The sequence below is a fragment of the Typopeltis vanoorti genome, chromosome 2 (genome assembly GCF_054136105.1).
Source record: "Typopeltis vanoorti isolate ZY-2024b chromosome 2, IOZ_Tvanoo_1.0, whole genome shotgun sequence".
NCBI lineage: Eukaryota > Metazoa > Arthropoda > Arachnida > Uropygi > Thelyphonidae > Typopeltis > Typopeltis vanoorti.
The window spans coordinates 175,891,745-175,914,096 of NC_143550.1; the positions used below are offsets into that span (position 1 = coordinate 175,891,745).

Sequence of the window (22,352 nt, forward strand, 5' to 3'; positions counted from 1 at the left end):
AGGTAGGTTATGCTAATAACAGACTAACTGCTTAGAGAAACATCTGTTTCAGAAAAAACGAAACAATTATTATTTGACACCTCCAAGAAGTCTTGAGACTCATCGAGGAAGGACACCTACTCTACAACTCAGTCCACGAACTGCAGCGAACCACGTCATCTACACCAGCGCCATCTACTGTCTACCACCACCACTAGTATTTTACCAAAAATTACAGACAACCACAAATGGCGAGATTCGAACCCCCAGCTTTTTTTTTTTTTTTGACTGGAGAGTGGATATGCTACTCGACCACCCAAGCCGGCCGAGTAGCGTATTATGTGCACATTAGTGCATACAAATTTTGTATGCACTAATGTGCACATGGGTAGGGAAATAGTGAATGCAGATGATGTCAAAATTTTGCAAGATGATTTGGATAGATTGGAGGTCTGGGCTAAGGAAAATGGATGTCAATTTAATGTGGCAAAATGTAAGGTTATGCATTTTGGGGTGAAAAGATTGGCGGCAGTTTACTGCATTGGTGGAACCGTGCTCCAGGAAATTGATGAGGCACGAGATTTAGGAGTGTTGGTGGATAAGGAATTGAAATTTAGGGGACACATTGCAAAAGTGGCCAAATCAGCTCATCAAATCACTTGGTTGCTGAAGAATACGTTGACAAGCAGAGACAAGCAGGTTATTGTTCCTCTGTATCGAGCCTTGATAAGACCCCATCTCGACTACTGTGCTCAGATTTGGTCACCTAGGTTTCTTCTTGATGGGGAGGAGGTGGAGAGGATCCAGAGGCGAGTGACCAAGATGATAGAAGGTCTGTGGAATGAACCGTATGAGAACAGGTTGAGGATTTGTGGGTTGCAAAAATTGGTTGATAGGCGGAGGAGGGGAGATATGATTGAGACATTCAAATTACTGAAGGGTTTCTATAAAATTAATTCAGAAGATATCGTTGAGAACAGGGCTGGTTGTGGGAGGACTAGCGGACATCCATGGAAACTGGGCAAAAGTGTGGTTAGTAAAGGTGTTAGAGCTGGGTTCTTTACTTTTAGAGTGGTGAATGAGTGGAATGCGCTCCCTGAGTCTGTGGTGGATGCTGTGACAGTGAATGAGTTTAAGGCGAGGTATGATAGATACTGTAAGAATGTCGAATAGTTGTGATGAATAGGATTTGGGGCCTCCCTCGATGAGTCTAATGACTCCCTGGAGTTGCCCGTAATAATAGTAATAGTAATAGTAATAATTTGTTTGTCACATATACATAATCTATACAGTAATGTGTATAGAATTTGTAACCAAAATACCTGCTTAGAATCCTAATTTCAAAGTCAATTGTTATATTTTGGGCTAACCTTTTTAATGAAAACTATAAAATATAGAAATCAAAAATGCTTTGTATATTTGCAGTGGCTTGTGCGACCTCTAGTGGTAAATGCAGAACTTGGTTGGTTTGTGTGTGTCCTCCGCCGGGTTTGTTGTAATTTGGCGGTATCTGCGTTTTTCTTACCGTGTTTGCAGGTGTATATCTTCGCTGAATACTAGTAAATACGTTCCATTTGATTTTGTATATTGTTATACGAGGTTCTGGATTTTAATTTAAATCACAAAATAAACGAACAATCATAAATATCTGGAACTTAATACCACAATCTTCGCAAATAGGTAAGAGTAGTCGTGGTTACAATTGATTTAAAGATAGTTTTCTTTTGGAGGCTAAGCCTATTTTCTGTTTTAGTGATTGCCCAAAGCTTTATATTTTATGTTATTATCAGGATAAAGGCTGGACCAGACTCCAGTATCAACAGGATCAAGTACGCTCCTGTGTATGCGTGGAATTTTGTTTGCCTTGTTAAAAACTCATTAGCAGGTTGACCTATATATATATATATATATATATATATATATATATATATATATATATATATATATATATATATATATATAAACCTGTTTTCCTTCATTTCTTAAATATCTGCATTTTGGGATTATAGGCGATTACACATTTCGCACCAATTCGATTTAAATTCTTAGTTTTTTGTGCCACGTTCTTACATTGTTGCAACGTTCATTAGCCGTGATCATTGCTCTTTATAATGGCATGTTCCATTGGTTCAGTTAATTGCTTCAGGATGCTGATTGCTTGTTGACACTGGACTTTTAAATGTGTGCCCTGCTTATTAAATCACAAGCCCATGCAAATTATCTTTTTATTCCCCCCCTCCCTCCGAGTGCACATTTTCGACAGTGGCAGGAAATAATTTTAATTTAATGCTAATACAAAATATATGTTAAATGCCCCTGAATTTTGAACATAAACGAGTGACAAAATAGTATTAGGTGCTCAAAATCGGTTGCTTTAATCCCCATAATCATGTCTTACGTTTACATGTTAGTAATTACGTGAATACTGAGTACCCAATGAAATTGAAATAACATGGATACTAAGCATAAATTGATATATTTCATGTTTGTCCATTGGTTATAGAATGAATTAAATAACAGTGAAAAATATGTTCTGTAATTTTGAGTGTACAAGAATTTAGAATAACATGTACTATTATTTTGGTGATACCAACATTACACACACACACACACACACACAGTAACTATCATACCTTGCTGACAATACATTCAGTCAGTTTACTCACCATCCACTTTCTCCCTACATCTTACTCTTCAAAAAAACTCCATGCTATCTTAACTTGTGACATGATCTTAATATTCCTTCTGAGGGAAATGTATTGTTTTCCTACCACTTTGTGCAGTCTTTCCTAAATTTATTTGATAAGCTCCTATCACTACTTCACTCACTTTGTGTGTGTGAGGTAGTGATAGAGATGACAGACTGGTACTTCTACAAACAATGGAATCTTTCCTCTCAGACCCTTAACTATGTCATCTATTTATCTATCTGTATATAAATTAAACAGTGTATCCAGATGAGGATATCTGATACTCCAGTTGTCAATCTTCTCCTATGAGCATTGTGCCACTCCCTCAAATCCACAACTCTCATCTATTATTCAGCCATCTCTATATTCAAGCATGTTATCCATATAAGATATAAAATAATTATATGGTTAATAACAGTGTCTTTACATTATGCATTATTATCACATTATTATTATATTATACATAACGAAATGACATATTTTGTTATGTAGGCTTCTGTGGACTGAGGACATAATAGAAATGTATTGCTGGTATTCTTACTACATGAAACAGCTAGGATAGAAATAATGTATTGATTATTCAACTAGTTTTGCGAAATGCATCATCATGAATTTTATTAAATTATTTCTCCCAGCGGTTTTATGTGGTAAGAATACCAGCAGTACATTTCTATTATGTCCTCAGTCCACAGAAGTCTACATAACAAAATATGTTATTCAGTATTGAACACTATTTGGTGTTACTCCCTCCCATTAACAGTTGTAAGCATATAATATGGTAGTACTGTTGATAAGCTAAGGATTTTTATTGTAAAAATACATTTTATATGTATACAGGGGGGGGGGGGGGTCCTCGAGTTACGTCAGAGATCCGTTCCTACGGACCGACGTAAGGTGATTTTCGATGCAAGTCGGAATTACCATAGTCTAAGTTACTTGCCTAACCTAAAACACCCTAAAGTCATACATATATATATCAAGAAACAGAACTAGGCCATAGGAAAATGAAAGGGAGAACATAATTACTATATAGTACAGAAAAATGAAACTGTAATAAAAAACAAACATAAAAATGAGAACAATCCCCAAAATGACAAATGAAACTGTACATTTTGTACAGGTGATTAAAAAAAACAAAAATGAAAACAATTCTTTACCTTTTATCCTGTAGTTGGCTTGCACACTGGAAGGGGCATTGCAAGGAGGGAGAGACTGACTTAATGGAAGGAGGAAGCTGGAGAGGGACAGGCTGCAGGAGATACTGCAGGTGCAACTGAAGAAGATGGAGAGACTGAAAGAGGAACTGAAGAGACAGTTGAGGTACCAGCACCTGCTGCAGGCCTCTCTACCTTCGTGAAAAAACGTTCCAGGCTAGTCTGGAATGATACCATCCTCTTCTCCTTGTATATATCTCCCTATAACACTGCAGGCAATACATAACCCCTTAGAAGACCTTTGTGTACCTAGCAGTGTTGGGATCCTCGGCCTCAAACTTGGCCAGCCATCCTCAACGAGGGCAAAACCTTCTGCCAAGCCCTTGGTGGTGAATCTCCTGGGTTCAGGGGTTGGAATTGTTTCCTCCTCCTCAATCAGCTGCTTCTCTAACTGAATGAGGTCTTCTGCTGACAACTCCTCCCCATGAGATGCCAGAAGCTCTATGACATCCAAATTCATCTGCTTCCCCAGGGCAACAACCTTTTCTGTGACAGCCTCAACTGTTTCCTCATAGCCATGGAAATCATTCACAAACTGGGGACACAGTTTTTTCCACACACCATTCAAATTTGTCTGCTTCACTTCATCCCAAGCATGCTCAATGTTTTGTATGGCATTATAAATGCTATACGATTTCCAAAAATCTTTGAGGGTTAAGTTCCTGTCATTTTCAGTTGCCCTGAAAGCCATAGCAAATGTCCTGCGGTGGTAGTAGGCCTTAAAGGAAGCAATAACACCCTGGTTCATAGGCTGCAAAAGGGCTGTGGTGTTTGGTGGAAGGTAAACCACCTTAACATTAGGATGAAAGTCATCCAAGTGGGCAGGGTGACCAGGAGCATTGTCTAGCACTAACAATGCCTTAAAGGGCATTGTTAGTGCTAGACAATGTACAGACCCTTGGCTGTACATTACCTCTGAACTTTTTGGCACAAAATGGTTGGTAAACCAGGTCCTCGAAGATATGAATGTCACCCATGCCTTCTTATTGGACCTCCAGATGCGAACTTTATCCTTAATAATAGTCCTGACTATGGTATGACTTAAGTTCAACGCGTGGCAGATGTTCGTTGGCGTTTCTCCCTTTTTTGCCCTTTTAATAATGTCTAATTTCACTTCTAATGTAATGGCTTTCCTTTTCTTCGACACACTACCATCGGAAGAGTCTGCTTTATGTTTGGGATCCATATCGAAGGGTAAAAAATCACAAAAAAACACAAAAGTGAGAGAGCAGATGTAAACAAAGCACACGGTACCCAAAGAGTGTATACCCAAGTGATGCCACCTCTCCCAAACAAACGCCACATAACGGCGTATTCTTCTGCCGCACTCACGAACAAGTTCGCCCGCGACGTTTGAATTTTACGTCGCGCTGCTTCAAGTCAAAAGTTATTTTTTAAATTATTTATGGGATTACCGCAGTAAAGTCGAAATGACGCATGTCGAGGACGACGTAGGTCATGGACCCCCCCCGTATATATATATATATATATATATATATATATATATATATATGGTTCTCAGGGGCTCACGTTGGTGAGTAGGGGCATGGCAAACCTGAGCTAGACCTGATCTTACTTCCTACAATATACTTTAGACTGGTCTTCTACTCTTCTTTCCTCTACTCTCTCTTACTACTTACTCTGCCCCCTCCCCTCAGTGCTATTAGAGCAATTCGAGGGTGGGGGGGGGGTGACTCTTTTCTCTTTAACTGTAGTTTCCACTATCTACTAAAAAAAAGTCAAGCCTAGTTGTCTTAAGGTGGCATCCCTACCACTAGGATACCTATCGTCATGCTAGTCACTTGACATAGGGAAACACATTACTTTCAAGTCAACCACGAGTTGCCTTGGTCTTGCACTACCTGTAGGATCAGCTAGTCTTGCATCACTTGCAGGCGCAAACTTGACATTTTTGTCTGTTGGCTTACTTGGGAAAAATGGAGTAAAACCAGGTTTAAAATTGCTTGGTATCTTTAACACAAGTCTCAAAGAAATCCAAACTGGACAGAAAACTTGGGAAAAGACTGCAAACTGGAAAAGGTTAAGAAACTTTACAAAAAGAAAAACTTGGTGAAATATACTACATGGAACATTAGAAGCATAGCATATAAAGAAGAATTAGGTGAAATTTTAAATGATGAAAATATAGAAGTTGAAGTTCTTACAGAAACAAAAAAGAAACTTAAAGGAACAAAAGAAACAGCTAATTACAATATCATATATATATATATAGTGGAGTGGACAAACACATACATGCAAAAGCTGGTGTAATGATTTGGATCCATAAATCAATTAAAGCAAAAATAACTCATTATACATATTGGAATGAAAGAATATTTGAAGTGCGATTAAAATTAAATAAAGAAAATTTAACAGTTGTTGGAATGTATGTCCCTGAAGAAGGAAAACAAGAAAATGATTGCTTTTACAAAGAGTTACAATGAATATATGAAAAATTAAGTAAAGCAGGCCATATAATTATAGCTGGAGATCTTAATGCCAGAATAGGAATGAAAAAGTTAACAATAATATACAAAAATTTGGAGAACCAACAGTAAACAAAAATGGAGAGCGACTCATTGATTATATAATAATTTAAAAAGATTGAATACATTTTACAAACATAAAAATATACATAAATATACATGGTGTGCAAGAGGACAAAAATCAATAATATACTACTTTATAGCAAATGAAAAAGCAGCAAACCTCTTCCTAGATGTTAGTCAGAAGAGGGCTAGAAATCGACACAGATCACTATTTAGTGCAGGCAAAACTAAAGTTTCCACCAAACTGGCTACAAAAATTACAAAAAACTAGAGAAACAATCTAATTATAAAGTAAGACTACTAAATGATTCAAGTATAAGAAATTCATACCAATAGAGGATTAATAACTACTTAGAAAAAATACAAGAAAATTAAGACATTGAGAAAGAATGGAATAACATAAAAGAAATTATTGCATCAGCATCATATGAAAGTCTAGGAACACAAAAAATATCATAAAAATAAAAAAAATACATATATGGGACAATGAAATAAAAACAATAATTGGAAATAAAAAGCTGGCTTTTAAAAGATGGCTAAGTAGCAAAAAACAAGAAGATGAAATTGAATATAAAAAAAAGACGAGCAATAGCCAAAAGAGAAACCAGAAAGAGAGACAGAGAAAGCTTGAAAAAATTTGTATCATATCTAGAAAATGACATATACAAAATAAGACCTAATGCATACAAAATACTAAAACACATGAATGCAGATATAAACGAAACTGCAAATATAAATTGTGAAATAGATGTAAAAGAATTCTTGGATTATTTTACATATCTTTGGACAGATAATACTGGCATCAAAAATAATTACACCAAAATTTACAGAATACTTTAAATGATATAATAACAGTGAAAGAATTAAAGGACAACCTAAATAAAATAAAAGAAAATTGTGGATAGGAAGTTAGTAATGATGTAATTTTTTCATGTAGTACTGTCATATCCTGTACACCCCTTGAGGGTACATGGCAGGAATTTGATGATGATGATGATGAAATAAAATAAAAAATGGCAAATCAGCAGGAGAAGATGGGATAAACTCTGAACTATATAAATTTGCTAGAAAAAAATTTCATCAAAGATTATTGAAATTTTTAAATAAAATATATACAAATGGACAAATACCAATAGAATGGAATACAAGTATAGTAATACCTATATTTAAAAAAGGGGATAAAACAAAACTTGCCAACTACAGAGGTATTAGTTTATTGAATACATTCTACAAAATATATAGTAGAATACTTAATGAAAAGCTGAAAATATACAGTGAAAAAATATTATCAGCTTTCTGTTTAAAACTACTTATAGAAAAAAAAAGAAGAGGATATAATTTAGAAACTCATCTTTTGTTTATAGATTACGAAAAAGCATTTGACAAAGTAAAAAGATATATACTGTTTGATATATTACAAAGAATAAATATAGCTAATATTTTACTTCACGCAATATTTGAATATATACAAAGATAATGAAATAAAAATAAATGAAAAATTGTCTGAAAAACAATCTATAAATCAAGGAGTTGGAGACAGGGATGCCCTCTGTCTCCAACACTTTTCAATATTTACATAAATGAAATATTAATACAGTGGAACATCTTAAACAATCAAGGTATAGAAATTTCTCAGAATAAAAAACAAAATAACAATCAGCTAATAATATCAGATAAGGAAGACAATTTACAAAGAGCAATATATAATTTAAACATTATAGTAAGTTTGGAATGAAAATTTCCATAGATAAAACTAAAACAATAACATTTTGTGGACAAACTCCAGTCAGAAGTAAAATAGTTATTAATAATAAAATATAGACCAGATAAATACTTTCAGTTATCTTGTATGTGAAATATCATATGAAGGAGAAAAAGACATAAAATTAAAAAATTCAAAATTTTTACAGATTATAGGCCTGATAAATAGAACACACAATCCAAATATAGTACAAAAAGAAACACGCTTGAAAATATACAATACTTTAGAAGTGCCCACATTATTATATGGCAGTGAAATTTGGGCAATAAACAAACAAGATAAAAAAAGAATAAAAACAAGCAAAATGAGATTTATGAGAACTGCAAAATACACATTATTAGACCAAAAAAGTAATGAAGACATTTTAAAAGAACTAAAAATAAAATCAATAGAAGAAAAACTAAACAATTATAAACAAAAATGGATAGAACATGTAAACTGAACGGCCAACACTCGATATCCAAAACCAGGGCTGCCGAGAGAAATTTTTGGGCCTGTGCCAAGTCTGTGGTCCAGGGCCCCCACTTAAAAAAGTGCATCACTTTTTCAATATCTTGGTGTTCTTCCGTCTTCAAATATTTCAGTAGTAAATGCTTGTTTTTTAAATCTTCTTTTGTTTTCTCATGATCCCTTTTCTCCTTTCGTTTTTGATTTCCAGATTTATGATGATACATTTCTGTTGGTCAAATTTTTATTATTAAAAATATAATTTTAATAATTAAAAAATCAAATTCATAAGAATACTTTTATTTTTTAGTGCACAGCCTACACTATACAGTTGCACACTCTACAAACAATCACAAAACCTTCATCTATCAAAATACTAACAAGAACGAAGCATTCTGGCAGGGAACATTATTGTGAATGCAATTACAAGCTAGCACTAGCGCAGCCGACTGCAACAACCTTGCATGAACGCCTATTGATGTCATCACCTGCTATAACTACAGCGATCTGTGCCAAGAGAATCAGTGTCTTCCGGACACTCACGCCGAGCTAAAGAGCGTAGCTGTCTGTCTAAAACAAAACACAGTATCATTCTCGATATGCCATTATCCTTTATCATTGTTGTATTATTACGAGAATTAAAACCATGCATTATAAACACAGTTATGTGACACGTCGGGGCCTTTTCGATGCCGGGCCCGTAACAAAAGTCTTAGATGTCACCCCCTCTCGGTGGCCCTGTCCAAAGCAAATACTAAAATACAAGCCAATTGGAAAGAGAAGGCAGGGTAGACCTCAAAAAAGGATATTGGATGGATAATGAGACCGGAACAGACCCAATATGGTCTGTTTCGGTGTCATTATATATATCCGGTCTCTTATATATATGTGTGTGATAATCGGCTTTTACTCGGTTTCAGTTATTGTGATACATTTTAAAAACATAGATTTAATGACTAAAAACCGAGATAACTTATAAAGATTTTAATAAGAATAATACGACTAGTTTCAGCTTATAACAGCCTTCCTCAGGTATTCTTAAAGGACAAGAATAGTAATAAACATTGAAGAATCAAAACAAACTGGAAATTACAGGTAAAAATTGCCACACATAATTGATACACAAAAAACGTATTTATTTCAAGTTGTTCTAACAGGCCTGCCATTGTTTATTGCAAGTGTGCGTGCAGGCTCACGTGAACACCAATATTGAATAACTGCAGCATGGCTATCGGGGATGTTATAACTCGAATTGTTGTTTAAGTGGACAGGGTTCAGCAGGATTTCCCTTGATTCTACAATTTTCCTCTCAAATTCATCATCACAGCGAAAGATATTTTCTGATCTATCCCAGCAAACGGAGTGGCTTTGTTGATCATCATTAGGATTATTTGAAAAAAGAACATGACTGGATAACGCAGTTGCATGAGATCTTTTGTAAGAGATGTCTCTCTTATGCTCTTCTATACGTTGTTCAATAGATTTGTTAGTTTGTCCAAAATAAGGGATATTGCAATCGCACCATAATTTATATATACCTGGATATTTTAGGTTGTGATGAGTAGGTTTTGGATGGCTCATTAGAGAACGGATTTTAGGAAGTGTGGTGAAGAACGTCTTGATATTATATTTTTTAAGGACTTTAGCTAATTTTTTAGAGACTGTGCTAATGTATGGAATAGAGATGCTACCTTTAAAATTAATAGTTTCTGTTGTGCACTGCTTAGGAGGATCCAGAAGAAATTTCTTAATCGTTTTTTCAGAGTATCCATTTTGTTTAAAGATAAGAGTGAGGTGATTTATTTCTACAAAAAGAAATTTGCCTGTCTGTCCAAAGTATGCCAGCTTACAGGAACAGGGTACTTTATAAACTCTAGGAACTGAGAGAGGAGGGAGCTGATCTTTTGTGGAACTGATAAGGGTAGCAAGTTTGCGGTGGCGCTTAAATGCTGTGTGTAGGTTGTACTTGTTTAAAATATTAGCTATTTTTTCGGATGTGCCACAGATGTAGGGTATGGTGATGGAATTTTTAAACTCTTTCTGAGTTGACGAGAAGACCGGGGGGGGGGGGGAGGAACTGATTATTTTTTTGATACTGTGATCGCTGTAGCCATTGGAGAGGAAAGTGTTGTGTATGTGGTCAAGTTCAGTTGTAAGGGCGGTACCACTGGAACAAAGATTGTGGGCGCTCTTGGTAAGAGTTTAATAATGCCATATTGTTGAGCAGGGTGGTGGTGGGGAGTTTGTGAATGTTTGCCTGTGTGTGTGGGTTTTCTATATACAGTGAAGGAAAGTTTACTGTTAGGAAGGCGTGTAACTAAGGTGTCTAGGAAGGGTAAACAATTGTTCTTTTCCCTTTCCATCAAACTGGATTCTTGGATGTAGACTGTTGAGGTGACTGAGGAAGGAGTCTAATGGCCCAGACACATGAGGCCAAATAGCGAACACATCATCAACATATCTTAGCCAGATAGAAGGTTTGAGAGGGGCTGAGTCTATGGCTCGTTTTTCAAAATCTTCCATATAAAAATTAGCAAGGGGAAGTGAGAGGGGGAACCCCTCTTATTAAACTAACCTAATCAATTCTGGTTATTTCCAAGAAAAATACCCTCCCCGTGGCATTACTATCACACACCCGAAAACTGTTATGAAACATAGGTACAGTTTTTATTTAATTCATTATTTTTCTCTAGTAATTGTTCCACATAACTTTAATTTTTCGATACTGAAACTATCATCATCATCAAATTCCTGCCATGTACCCTCAAGGGGTGTACAGGATATGACAGTACTACATGAAAAAATTACATCATTACTAACTTCCTATCTACAATTTTCCTCCAAATCAGTCTGTTACTTGTCAAGACTCCAACATTATCAGATCTTATATTTCTATCGTCTAAGGCACTTTGTACCGTATCAATCCACCTATATCTTGGTCTTCCTCTGGGTCATTTTCCTGCCAACCTGGCAGAGAACACTTGTTTTGCTAATCTTTCCTCTCCCATTCTATTTAAGTGACCATACCATCTGAGATTAGCTCTGCTAACGCATTCCTGGATGCTGACAATGTCAAGTTCTTTCCTAATATCCTCATTTTTAATATGATATTGCCATTGGTGCCATCTGTTCACGCCTCTAATCTTTCTCAGGACTCTCATATCTGCGGTCTCTAGTCTTTGGTCAAGTGTTTTACTTCTGACCCAGCTCTCAGATCCATAAGTTAAAATTGGTTTGAACACAGTCTTGTATACAGCTAATTTAGTGTTCCGACTAATTTCTTTCTTATTCCATATGAATTTATTCAATTGACTTCCCACGATACCAGCTTTGCTGATTCTGTTGTCTATTTCTATATTTAGTTTACCATCTTCAGTAAAAATTGTGCCTAAGTAGCTGAAATGTTTTACTTGTTCCACAGGTTTTCCATTCACAACACAGTTGACATTTTCAATGATTCTGCCTATTTTCATTGTCTTTGTCTTTTTATTGCTGACCTTCATACCATATCTATTACAACAGCTATTCAATTTAGTCAGAGAATCTTGCAGACTTGTAGCGGATTTATTTAGAAGTATAACATCATCCGCATAAAGCAAAGAGCTGACATTAACATCTCCAATTTTGATATCAGGTTTAATACCACATTCCTTCATAATGTGATCCATATAGATAATGAATAACAGAGGGGATAACGTACATCCTTGTCTCACACCAGATTTAACATTAAACCATCTTCCTGTACTTCCTTCAATTCTAACTGCTGACTCACAACTCAAATAAAGACTAAGTATTGCTTGATATAATGCCCCATTGACACCATATAACTGCAGCGTATTGAATAGCTTCTCTCTTGGCACCTTGTCATATGCCTTTTCCAAATCGACAAAACTTAAATACAGATCTTTGTTATATTCCCATGCTTTCTCGACTGTTTGTCGTAAAGTGAAGATCTGATCCTGACAGCCTCTATTTGGCCTGAATCCAGCTTGTTCTTCACCAAGCTTTTCTTCCACAATTCTTCTCAACCGTTTCTCAAGTATACTTGCATAGATCTTGCCAGGAACACTCAGTAGGGAAATACCTCTGTAATTCTCACATTCAGTTTTATTTCCCTTTTTATATATGGGTACTATGAGAGCTCTACTCCAATCATCGGGAATTCGTCCCTCTGTCCAGGCTTTCTGAACTATGCAGTGCAGCCACTGTAAGACTCTTATACCACCATACTTCAGCATTTCTGGTCGAATATCATCTACTCCTGCTGCCTTTCCACATTTCAAGCCTTTGATGGCTTTTTCTACTTCAAGTATGGATATGTATTCCTGACTGCATGCCTGGTCAGTGTTTTTTATCACTGTGCTGTCATCACTGCTTGTTTCATTTAGCAGTTTTTCAAAGTAATTACTCCATACTTCAAGGATATCTTTTTCTCCTGTTTTCATTTCACCTTTATCATCTCTAATTCCTTTTACAGCACTCTTTCCTCCATTCCTAAGCTTCTTCAACAACCTCCAGAATATTTTGCCACCTTCTTGATATTTATTTTCTATATTCTTGCCAAAGTCCTCCCATGACTTTTGTTTAGCTAGTTTTACACACTGTTTAGCGTTCTTACATTTGTCTCTGTATTCTGTAAGAGTAAAAGCTGACTTATTTGCCAGGAACTTTTGATATGCTTTCTTCTTTTCCTTCACTGCCTCTTTAACTTCCTGTGTCCACCAGGGAGTTCTGATTTTTTTATCTTTGCACACAACCTCACCACATGCCTCTCTGGCAGAATCAATCAATGTTTCCTTTAGAGTTTGCCACTGAATCGCCAAGGTTTGATTCCTGTTCTCAAACTCTTTCATTTTCTTTTCAATAATATTTCTGTATTTTAGTCTACAGTTTACATCTGAGAGCTGCTCAACTTTTATTCGCTTTAAAACTTTCTTACATGTTATTCTTTTCAATATGAAATTCAATTTTATCCTGCTCAAGACTAAATAGTGATCACTTCCAATTTCAAATCCTCTGTACACTCTGGTGTCCTGCACCAGGGAGAAAACATCACTATCAACAATAACATAGTCAATTTGACTTTTCTTATTCCTAGCCTCTTCTCTCCATGTGAATTTGTGCACATTTTTATGTTGGAACATGGTGTTAGTAATAACCAGTCCATGTCCTGAGCAGAAATCCAACAGATATTTGCCATTATTATTAGCTTTGCTCTTTTCTCCAAATTTTCCCAAAATATTTTTGTATGTCTCACAATCATTTCCTACTCTACTATTTAGATCCTCAACAAGGACCAACTTTTCCTTTTTCATTGTGTCAGTTGCTTTTTCTAAAGCCTCAAAAAATTCCTCCACTTCTACCTTAGTAGAACCTTCTGTGGGACCATAGGCACAAATAAGTCTCATTGTCCAGTTCCCCATTCTCATATTTGCCCACATTACTCTACTTGAGACTGACTGCCATTCAAGAAGATTAGCCTCGTATTTTGTGTTGAATACTATGGCTACTCCTTCTTTTCCTTGATTGTCATTGCCTGAATATAACATTTTGTATTTATTGCTCAGAAAGATCTCACCAGTTTTGGTCTTTTTTGTTTCAGTCACCCCTATTATGTCGATCTGGTACTTATCTAATTCCTCAGCTAGCTCCATTTCTTTGCCATTCAGGCTTCTTACGTTGATAGTACCGATCTTTAACTCTGGTGATGTTGAGTTGGGGTTTGTTTTCAGATTTGTTCCAGTAGCTGACTTTTCGCTGTTCGCCCTGGTTCCCTGGCAAAAACAACGGGGGCCTTGTTTAACCGGGCGACGCCCCAGCCGGCATGAAATTTTGTCATGTTGTACCATCATTTTTTATTTTGGTTTAACCAATAAGAATACAATTTGGTCGGCTAAATCCCAAATTGCCAGCCCATCCTCGTTCGTTCAGTATCAAAGTAGATACCCAACAGGGTGCACCACGAGAAGGTGAGGATTGGACATTAGGTCAGAAGCCCTGGTCGGTTCTCCGCATTCCTTTAAAGGCTATGTGGAGGTCTCCTCTCAGTTATACAGCTTTGACCCTTAAGCACCCCTACTGAAACTATGTGGTGATTATTATAAATTAACAAATTATAAATCAGACAATATACATATTATTTATGTATATTGTCTGATATTGAGAGACCCTTTACTGGGGAAAGGTTACTGCATTACAATGCATAATTACTATATGTGTCCTCAACTCGCTGATTTGCTTTTACAGCATTGTACAGATAGTTATGGTACGGTAAATGCAAAAAGGCGAGATATGCCTCCAGATCTGGCTTCAGGAAAGCTATTGAAGGGGAAAATCCGAGCTTATCAGGAAAGTCTTTGCATCTATGGAGGGAAAGTCTTTGCACTACGTTGGAAAGACAAAAAAGATGTTTTTCTGCTGTCTTCCCTGCACAATCCATCAACGGAATCCGTGGAAAAGCATGGTTTGAAGAAAGAAAAACCCATTGCTGTGTGTGCATACAACGACACTATGGATGGAGTCGACAGGTGCGATCAGCAGCTATCATTCTACTCTGTAATGAGGAAACAGCATAAAAAATATTACAAAAAAGTGTTTGGACATGTATTAGATTTTGTTATTTGGAACAGTTCCCTCCTGCACAAGAAAAAATGTTTGTCTACCATAACATATCTAGAATACAGAATAGAAATTGAGAAAGCATTGCTGCATGCACATGTGCCTTCTTCAGCAAGCAGAAAAACAGGAAATCCTGCCAGACATCTGCGGTTGAACGCTGCTAACTCCAACCATTTTCCCGAAAATCTACCACCAACGGCTAATAAAAAAAAACCTGCACACAAATGTTATGTATGTAATAAAAAATATATCAGAAAGGAAACAAAAATCTGGTGCCCTGAGTGTAAAACTGCTTTGTGTGTTTACCCTTGCTTCAAGGTGTTCCACACTGTTCAAGAATTTTAAATTCTGAACAGTATGAAATAAAAAATGTTTGTTTTCAAGGCCATCAAAACAGTCCTTTTCAGGACTACAAATATTGATAGAGGGATACCTGAATGAACTGTTTCCTTTTCATCTTGAAGGCGAAGTTCTTTTTATGACACAGAATGATATTTTCGAAGGAATAAAATATAAGAGGAACTGGAATACTCTTTCCAGTTTCTCTGGAACTGGAAAGAGTATTCCAGGTAAAGTATTTCACCAGAACAATAAAAAATAATGAAATAAAATCTACCCTATATACATATAAAATGATAAGCCTTTTTATGTCATGTTTTTCGAAACGTTTTGAAACTCAGGGGCTACCCTGAGTGCCGAGTTTTCAAAATTCGAGTCATCAGAATTCAGGGGCAGAACCCCCTTTTCGAGTTATCACAATTGAAGGAGAACTGGCCTACCAGACTGGAACACAGGGGGGGGTTGGGCATAGCCTCCCCCTAGTTAATAAATGAAATATATAAATAATAACGGGAACATTTTCACCTTGCCAACACTCAACATTGATGTGATATGGGTTCCAAATTTCTTGTTTCGGAGATATATATTACAAAGTTTTGTAATAAAAATTTCTGCTACAATGAAGTTTGACATAATCAACAATATTATTACTACCTTATTTCTGTTTCTTGTGTGGGAGAAAAATGGTAAAATGTCACTCTTATAATTATGAGATGTTATAATGGCAAAAATAGTAAGAAAAAAGTCATTTGCACTTTCTTTTCAAAACACAAAGAAAGAACATTGTAAATTCAGCCAGTGGAAAAGAAAATACTACATATTTTTCTTCTGTTATCTGATTTTTTTTCTTGTAGTACAAAGAAGAAATCACTGCATATGACATGGAGTGTTCATGAGGGAAAAAATCTGGAAATTGGTTACATTATAACGAATAGAGAAATCATGTCAGAAAAATTATTCACGTAAGATTCTAATCTCAGCAGACATAACATTTTCTTCTCGATTACATATTTAAAGTAACTGAACCTTTGCTACTATTTTACACTAAAATGAATGGGTATGTTCCCCAAGTGATTTACGTTTGTAACAGCTGTCTTGAGAATGATTTATGAAATAAATTATCTGCAGATTGATTAGGTCTTTACCCCCCCCCCCCCACAAAGAAAAGAAGATTATGAAACGCATATGCACCTTTTCTTTGAAAATAATTCAAATCCTCTTTTTCAAGATAATTGTATGATTTAATTTCTAATTTTTGATAATAAAAGTGAAACTGATCATTATAAATTAAGCAATTATTTTGGCATAAATAATGTATAAGCATGTAAACGAAATGTCAGTATTTCTGTTAGGATATAGGTAATCAACAATCAAAAAGGAAACAAGACATTCTTGACATATTCTGCACTACAGCCTGAGGCACTTTAGTGCGACTTTAGTGTTCTCCCCTTTCTTCTCAATAGCACTGAGTAAGCCTTCAACTTTTCCTCCAGCTAAGAGGATATTACCAAGTATTTATAAGACGTAGATTATTTCAGAAATAGCTTCCAGCAGCAGAAGTAATATTTAGATTTTTTTTTAAAGAAAAAAAAAAATAATACTACTGAACTTTCTTTTGTGTGGTATGCATATAAATAATTTTGCATGGTGAAAATATAGCATATTATTTCTAAAATTTCACATAATTTCAGTGGACAGTAGAACAGCTGGTTTTAGATTGCAAATAAATAGAACAGAATTAGAAGTTTCACGGTACAATCTGATTGCCGTATATCTTTTGTCAAAATGGTAAAATGAAGTAATTGATTTTGAATGATGTCTAGAAAAGCTTTCAAACCTGTATAGAAATTTAGAGTAGTTATGCAATTCAGTTCCAGGAGAGAATAAGTAGGAGGGGGGGGAGGAAGCATTAGAAAATCTTCAAAATGAGCAAAAATTTTGAATCATTCCATATATGATATTTTTCACATATTTTCAACATATCTACGAGGATATGCATTAGATATTATTGTAATATGCATAATACAAATAAATAAATAAATAAATAAATAAAAGAATCACTGCTAAAATATCATTGGATATAAATTTTTGATACCAAAAAGACACAATCGGAAACAGAGTAATGCAATTTAGCATTTTAACTTTTTTTTTTATTTTGTCTTTATGAATAACAAAAAATTGTTTCTAAAACTGAAATGTGATGATCCTTATAATGCTATTTGGCTACAAACGAAAGCAAAAGGACATATTTATTTCAATAAATATTATTTAAAAATATTAATATTTGACATAATATTTTCAAAGCAAACATTTGAAAATTCTGAAATTCAAAAAAAAAGTTATTCAATTATTATACGTAAAGTGAAAGAACAATCAGTGCAACTCTTCCGGTGCACTGATTTGTAGAATAAAATACACCAAATTTACTATCACTAAATAGATTCATTGCAAAAGCTGATCAGTGGTCATTTCAGGATTGATTTCTTTCGCATATGTGAAATTCATTTCAATTTTTGGGAAGAGACACAATAAATCATTTTAGAGGCAAGAAAGGTCAAATAACTTAGGACAGTAAATGAAATTCTAAGCAACACAATAGACGTAAAGACAGGGGGACACAAAGGTCACTCAGCAACAGTTAATCCACTAATGGCTATAGAATAGCCGTAACGAGATTAACGACGGAGGAAGGTAATGGCATGATAAAAGGTAGAATGCCGACAAAGTTTTGATCCATGAAAAAAACCAGGGAGAGCTGACTATATCATTCACACCAGCCGGTTGGGAGGTTAACTTCATCTTACCATGATCATTCTTCCTTCTACTTGCCACATATCTGAAATACTCTTTATGACTTTTTCTTTGCCTGATTTGCCAATTTTTGCTCATACTCTATTTTTGTTTTCTTTACTAACTGAGTCATTCTCCTGGTTTGTTTTTTATACTTTTCATGTAACTGATTATTACCATTATTCATCTTGTCTGCCTCCAAAGTTCCTTTTTTTTTTTTCAGATTTCATGCTTAATTCCTTCATTCATCCATTTTACAACTATCTTATTCAGTCTTTTGACTGAATAAGGTAGTTGTAAACCTTCAGAATTCATTCACACATTGATGCTGTTGTGTATTTCTTTGTCATTTCCCAAGCAGTATTTATTTCCTTACCTCTCAACTCCTCATTCCATGTTATATAGCTCCAAGCTGTCTCCAAAGCTTGTCATAATCACCAGCCTTGTACTTCCACATATATCCTTTCCTCACAAAAGTCTGCATATGACTAGCCACAACCCAAATGATCACTTCATAATTACTCTCACTGACTGAGGGAAAGTGTAAACCCCACTCACAATTACATCCTCTGATGGAATGACCAGATCTAAAACTCCCAATCCTCGAGTGCCCTCCTTTACATACTGCATGAGATAGTTGTCCCTCAAGAACTCAAATTCATTTTTCTTATTCCATATGGTAAATGTTCATTCCAATCTATGGTGCCATAGATTGTTCATTCCAATCTATGGCACCATAATTAAAATTGCCCATAATAATCATCCTTCCTTTGTTTGCTAACCGAAGTTGTTTATAAATTTCATCATCACGTACACATATCCTGGCCTATAGCAACATCCATCTAAACATGACTTCCTGTCTACTTCTGTCTCATAACCCTTACCACTATTTCCCTCTTTCATATCTACCTTATGTGGAAATAATTCCCTTTGCTATCATCAGCAGTACTCCCTCTCCCTTCTTGTTCTTTCTATCCTTGTGAAAAACACTGACCCTCCCATTTCTATTTCTATTAGGATATCATCTTCATTCAACCATGTTTTGCTTATTCCAGTGATTTTGGGGCAAATAAACTCAATCAGTGATGCTGCCATTTCATCTCCCCACCTTATTTCTGATACTTGTGCCATTTGTAATTAAACACAGCAGTTAACTTTTAGGTCTATAACCAGTCCTACTCAAGCCATTTGTTGGTTGCAATTTCCCCATCACACCTGCTCTTGCCCAATCGCCGCTTACCACATACAGTATGTTCACTCAGTCTCAACTACCGTACTCACGTTCTACTGTATTCCGTTTTTGGGCTAATCATCTCCATACATACATTCACTACTGTTTTCAATATTCACTCTCCCTATGCCATGTCTTCCTGTCTACACAGGATTCCCTGTTCTTTTTCATTCCCATTCTCTCTTCATCTCTCACACTGCTGCTGTTTCTGACTGCACTTCTGTCTTGTCGATACCACTATCCTGATCTTTCACTTTATCTCTTACTTCTGATCTCTTGCCTGCATCACACACTGCACCCACTCCAAAGCTATTCAGATGCAGTCCATCAAATGCAATGCATCATATGATGCATTGCATTTATGAGTACATTGTCATCTGCATAAAGCAAAAAAAAAGCACAATTTGGTAGCTCCAATTATAATATCAGTTTTAGTGCCACTTTCTTTCATAACCAGATCCATATAAGTGATGAATAAGAATAGAGATAATATGCAGCCTTGTCTTATGCCAGATTTTACATCAAACCATCTTTCTGTTCCTTTGTTTCTAACTGCTGACTTACAACTCAAATGTAGAGTTACACCATGTAATTGTAGCATTTTGAAAAGCCCAATCACCTGTAGTCACCTTATCATATGGCTCTTCCAGATCTGCAAAACTTAAATACAGATCCTTGTTACATTCTCATGATTTGTCAACTATTTGTCATAAAGCTAAAATCTGATCTTGACAACCTCTGTTTGGCCTGAACATAGGTTGTTCTTCCCCAAGTTTACTTCCATAATTTTTCATAACCTCTTCCCAAGTATGCTTTGCATAAATCTTACCTAGAATCACTTAATCTAATCAGGAATGTCAATTTTGTATCCAACTATAACATTACTTTTTTCTGTAATATCAGAATTCCAGTAAACGATGAAAACTTAGAGAAATTCCCATGTAATTCTCATATTCAGCATTATTCACTTTTATTATTTATATATATATATTATAGGAGGTCTCTCTTAATAATAATAAAAATATATATATTACTAGAGCTGTACTCCAATCATCTGAATTTAACCATTCCTTCTGAATTATGCAGTGTAGCCACTGCAAAATTTTACCTCCACATATGAACATTTTTGCACAAGATAATTTTGACAGTACTACATGAAAAAGTTACTAATTTCTGATCAACAATTTTCCTCCAAATTAATCTGTTATCTATCAAGACTCCAACATTATCAGATTTTATATTTCTGTCTTTTAAGGCACTTTTTTTTACTATATCAATCCATATACATCTAGATATTCCCCTGAATCTTTTACCTGCCAGCCTGGCAAAGAACACTTGTTTTGCTAATCTTTCCTCTTCCATTATATTTATGTGACCATACCATCTGAGATTAACTCTATATTGAAAGTTGAAGTTGAATGTTGAAGTATATAAAATTTATAGAGATTAACTCTACTAACACATTCCAGAATGCTAATAATGGCAAGTTCTTTTCTAATATCCTTGTTTTTAATATGATACTGCCATTAATGTCATCTGTTCACTCCACTAATCTTTCTCAGAACTGTATCAGAGGTATAAAACGAACATGTCTTATATTGAAAAAAACCGTTTCACAAGGAAATTTAAAGAAGCTGCAGATATGCTTAGAATTCCAATGCAATGCAACAAAAACCAGGGCCTAATTCTACACCAAGTTTGGTCAGCATTCATAAAAAATATACCTGTCAGACCTTGGACAGTGTGAACGTGAACAACAGAACGTGACAACATCCAGCATTGTTCAAACTTAGCTTGCACAGATTCTGCATTAGGATTTTCTAATTTAATGAACAGTTAGATAGATGGCCATAACATCATAGAATGGACTATTTTGAGTAATTTCTCATTACTTGTGTTTAAACTTTTAGTTACCTTTAATCCCTGAAGATGCAAGTCAAATGACATACGAAACTCATTGGGTTTGTTTATTTTTATTTATCTTAATAAACATGTGGTCGCAATACTGGAATCTTTCTTTTGTATCAGAGGTGTCCAGTCTTTGATCAAGTGTTTTATTTCTAACCCAGATCTCAGATAAGTTAAAATTGGTTTGAACACTGTCTTGTATATAAGCTCATTTAGTGTTTGACTAGTTTCTTTCTTATTCCATATACATTTATTCAGCTGACTTCCTACCATGTCAGCTTAACTAATTCTGTTGTCTATTTCCATATATATATATATATACATATATATATATACATAAAGGGTGTCCCAAAATTCACGCAAAATTTAAATTTAGCGCCATTTGTGCGGTAAAGTGTTGCCAACAAGAAAAAAAAGACAGCGTGACAGCTGACAGTTCAGGGTTATTAAAAATGGAGCGCTACACGAAAGAACAACGCATTTTCATTGTTAAGCAATATTTTAAAAATAATGGTTTTGGCAGCTACAGTTCGCAATTTTCGTACAAAATATGGTCAGAATAGTGATTTAACTTCATCAACTGTGAAAAGATTAATTAAAAAATTCAAGGAAACTGCATCAATTAGTGATCTTCCCATTTTCTCTAAAAATTGTGTCTAAATAGCTGAAATGTCTTACTTGTTCTCTAGGTTCACCATTCAGGATACAGTTGATGTTTTCACTGTTTCTACCTATTTTCATTGTCTATGTCTTGTTATTGCTGGCCTTCATACCATATCTATTACAACAGTTAATCAATTTATTCAGGGAATCTTGCAGATTTGT

The 22,352-nt window shown here is 35.2% G+C and overlaps 1 protein-coding gene across 1 annotated transcript in view; it reads left to right on the top strand.

The window, feature by feature from the left end:
* Window positions 1–1,470: 1,470 nt before the first annotated feature.
* LOC150109686 (uncharacterized) overlaps window positions 1,471–22,352 on the top strand; it is a 576,277-nt gene continuing 555,395 nt past the window's right edge. Inside the window, exon 1 of the mRNA XM_090414002.1 lies at window positions 1,471–1,659. The gene's annotated coding sequence lies outside the window, so the exon portion shown is untranslated. The remainder of the gene's footprint in view (window positions 1,660–22,352) is intronic.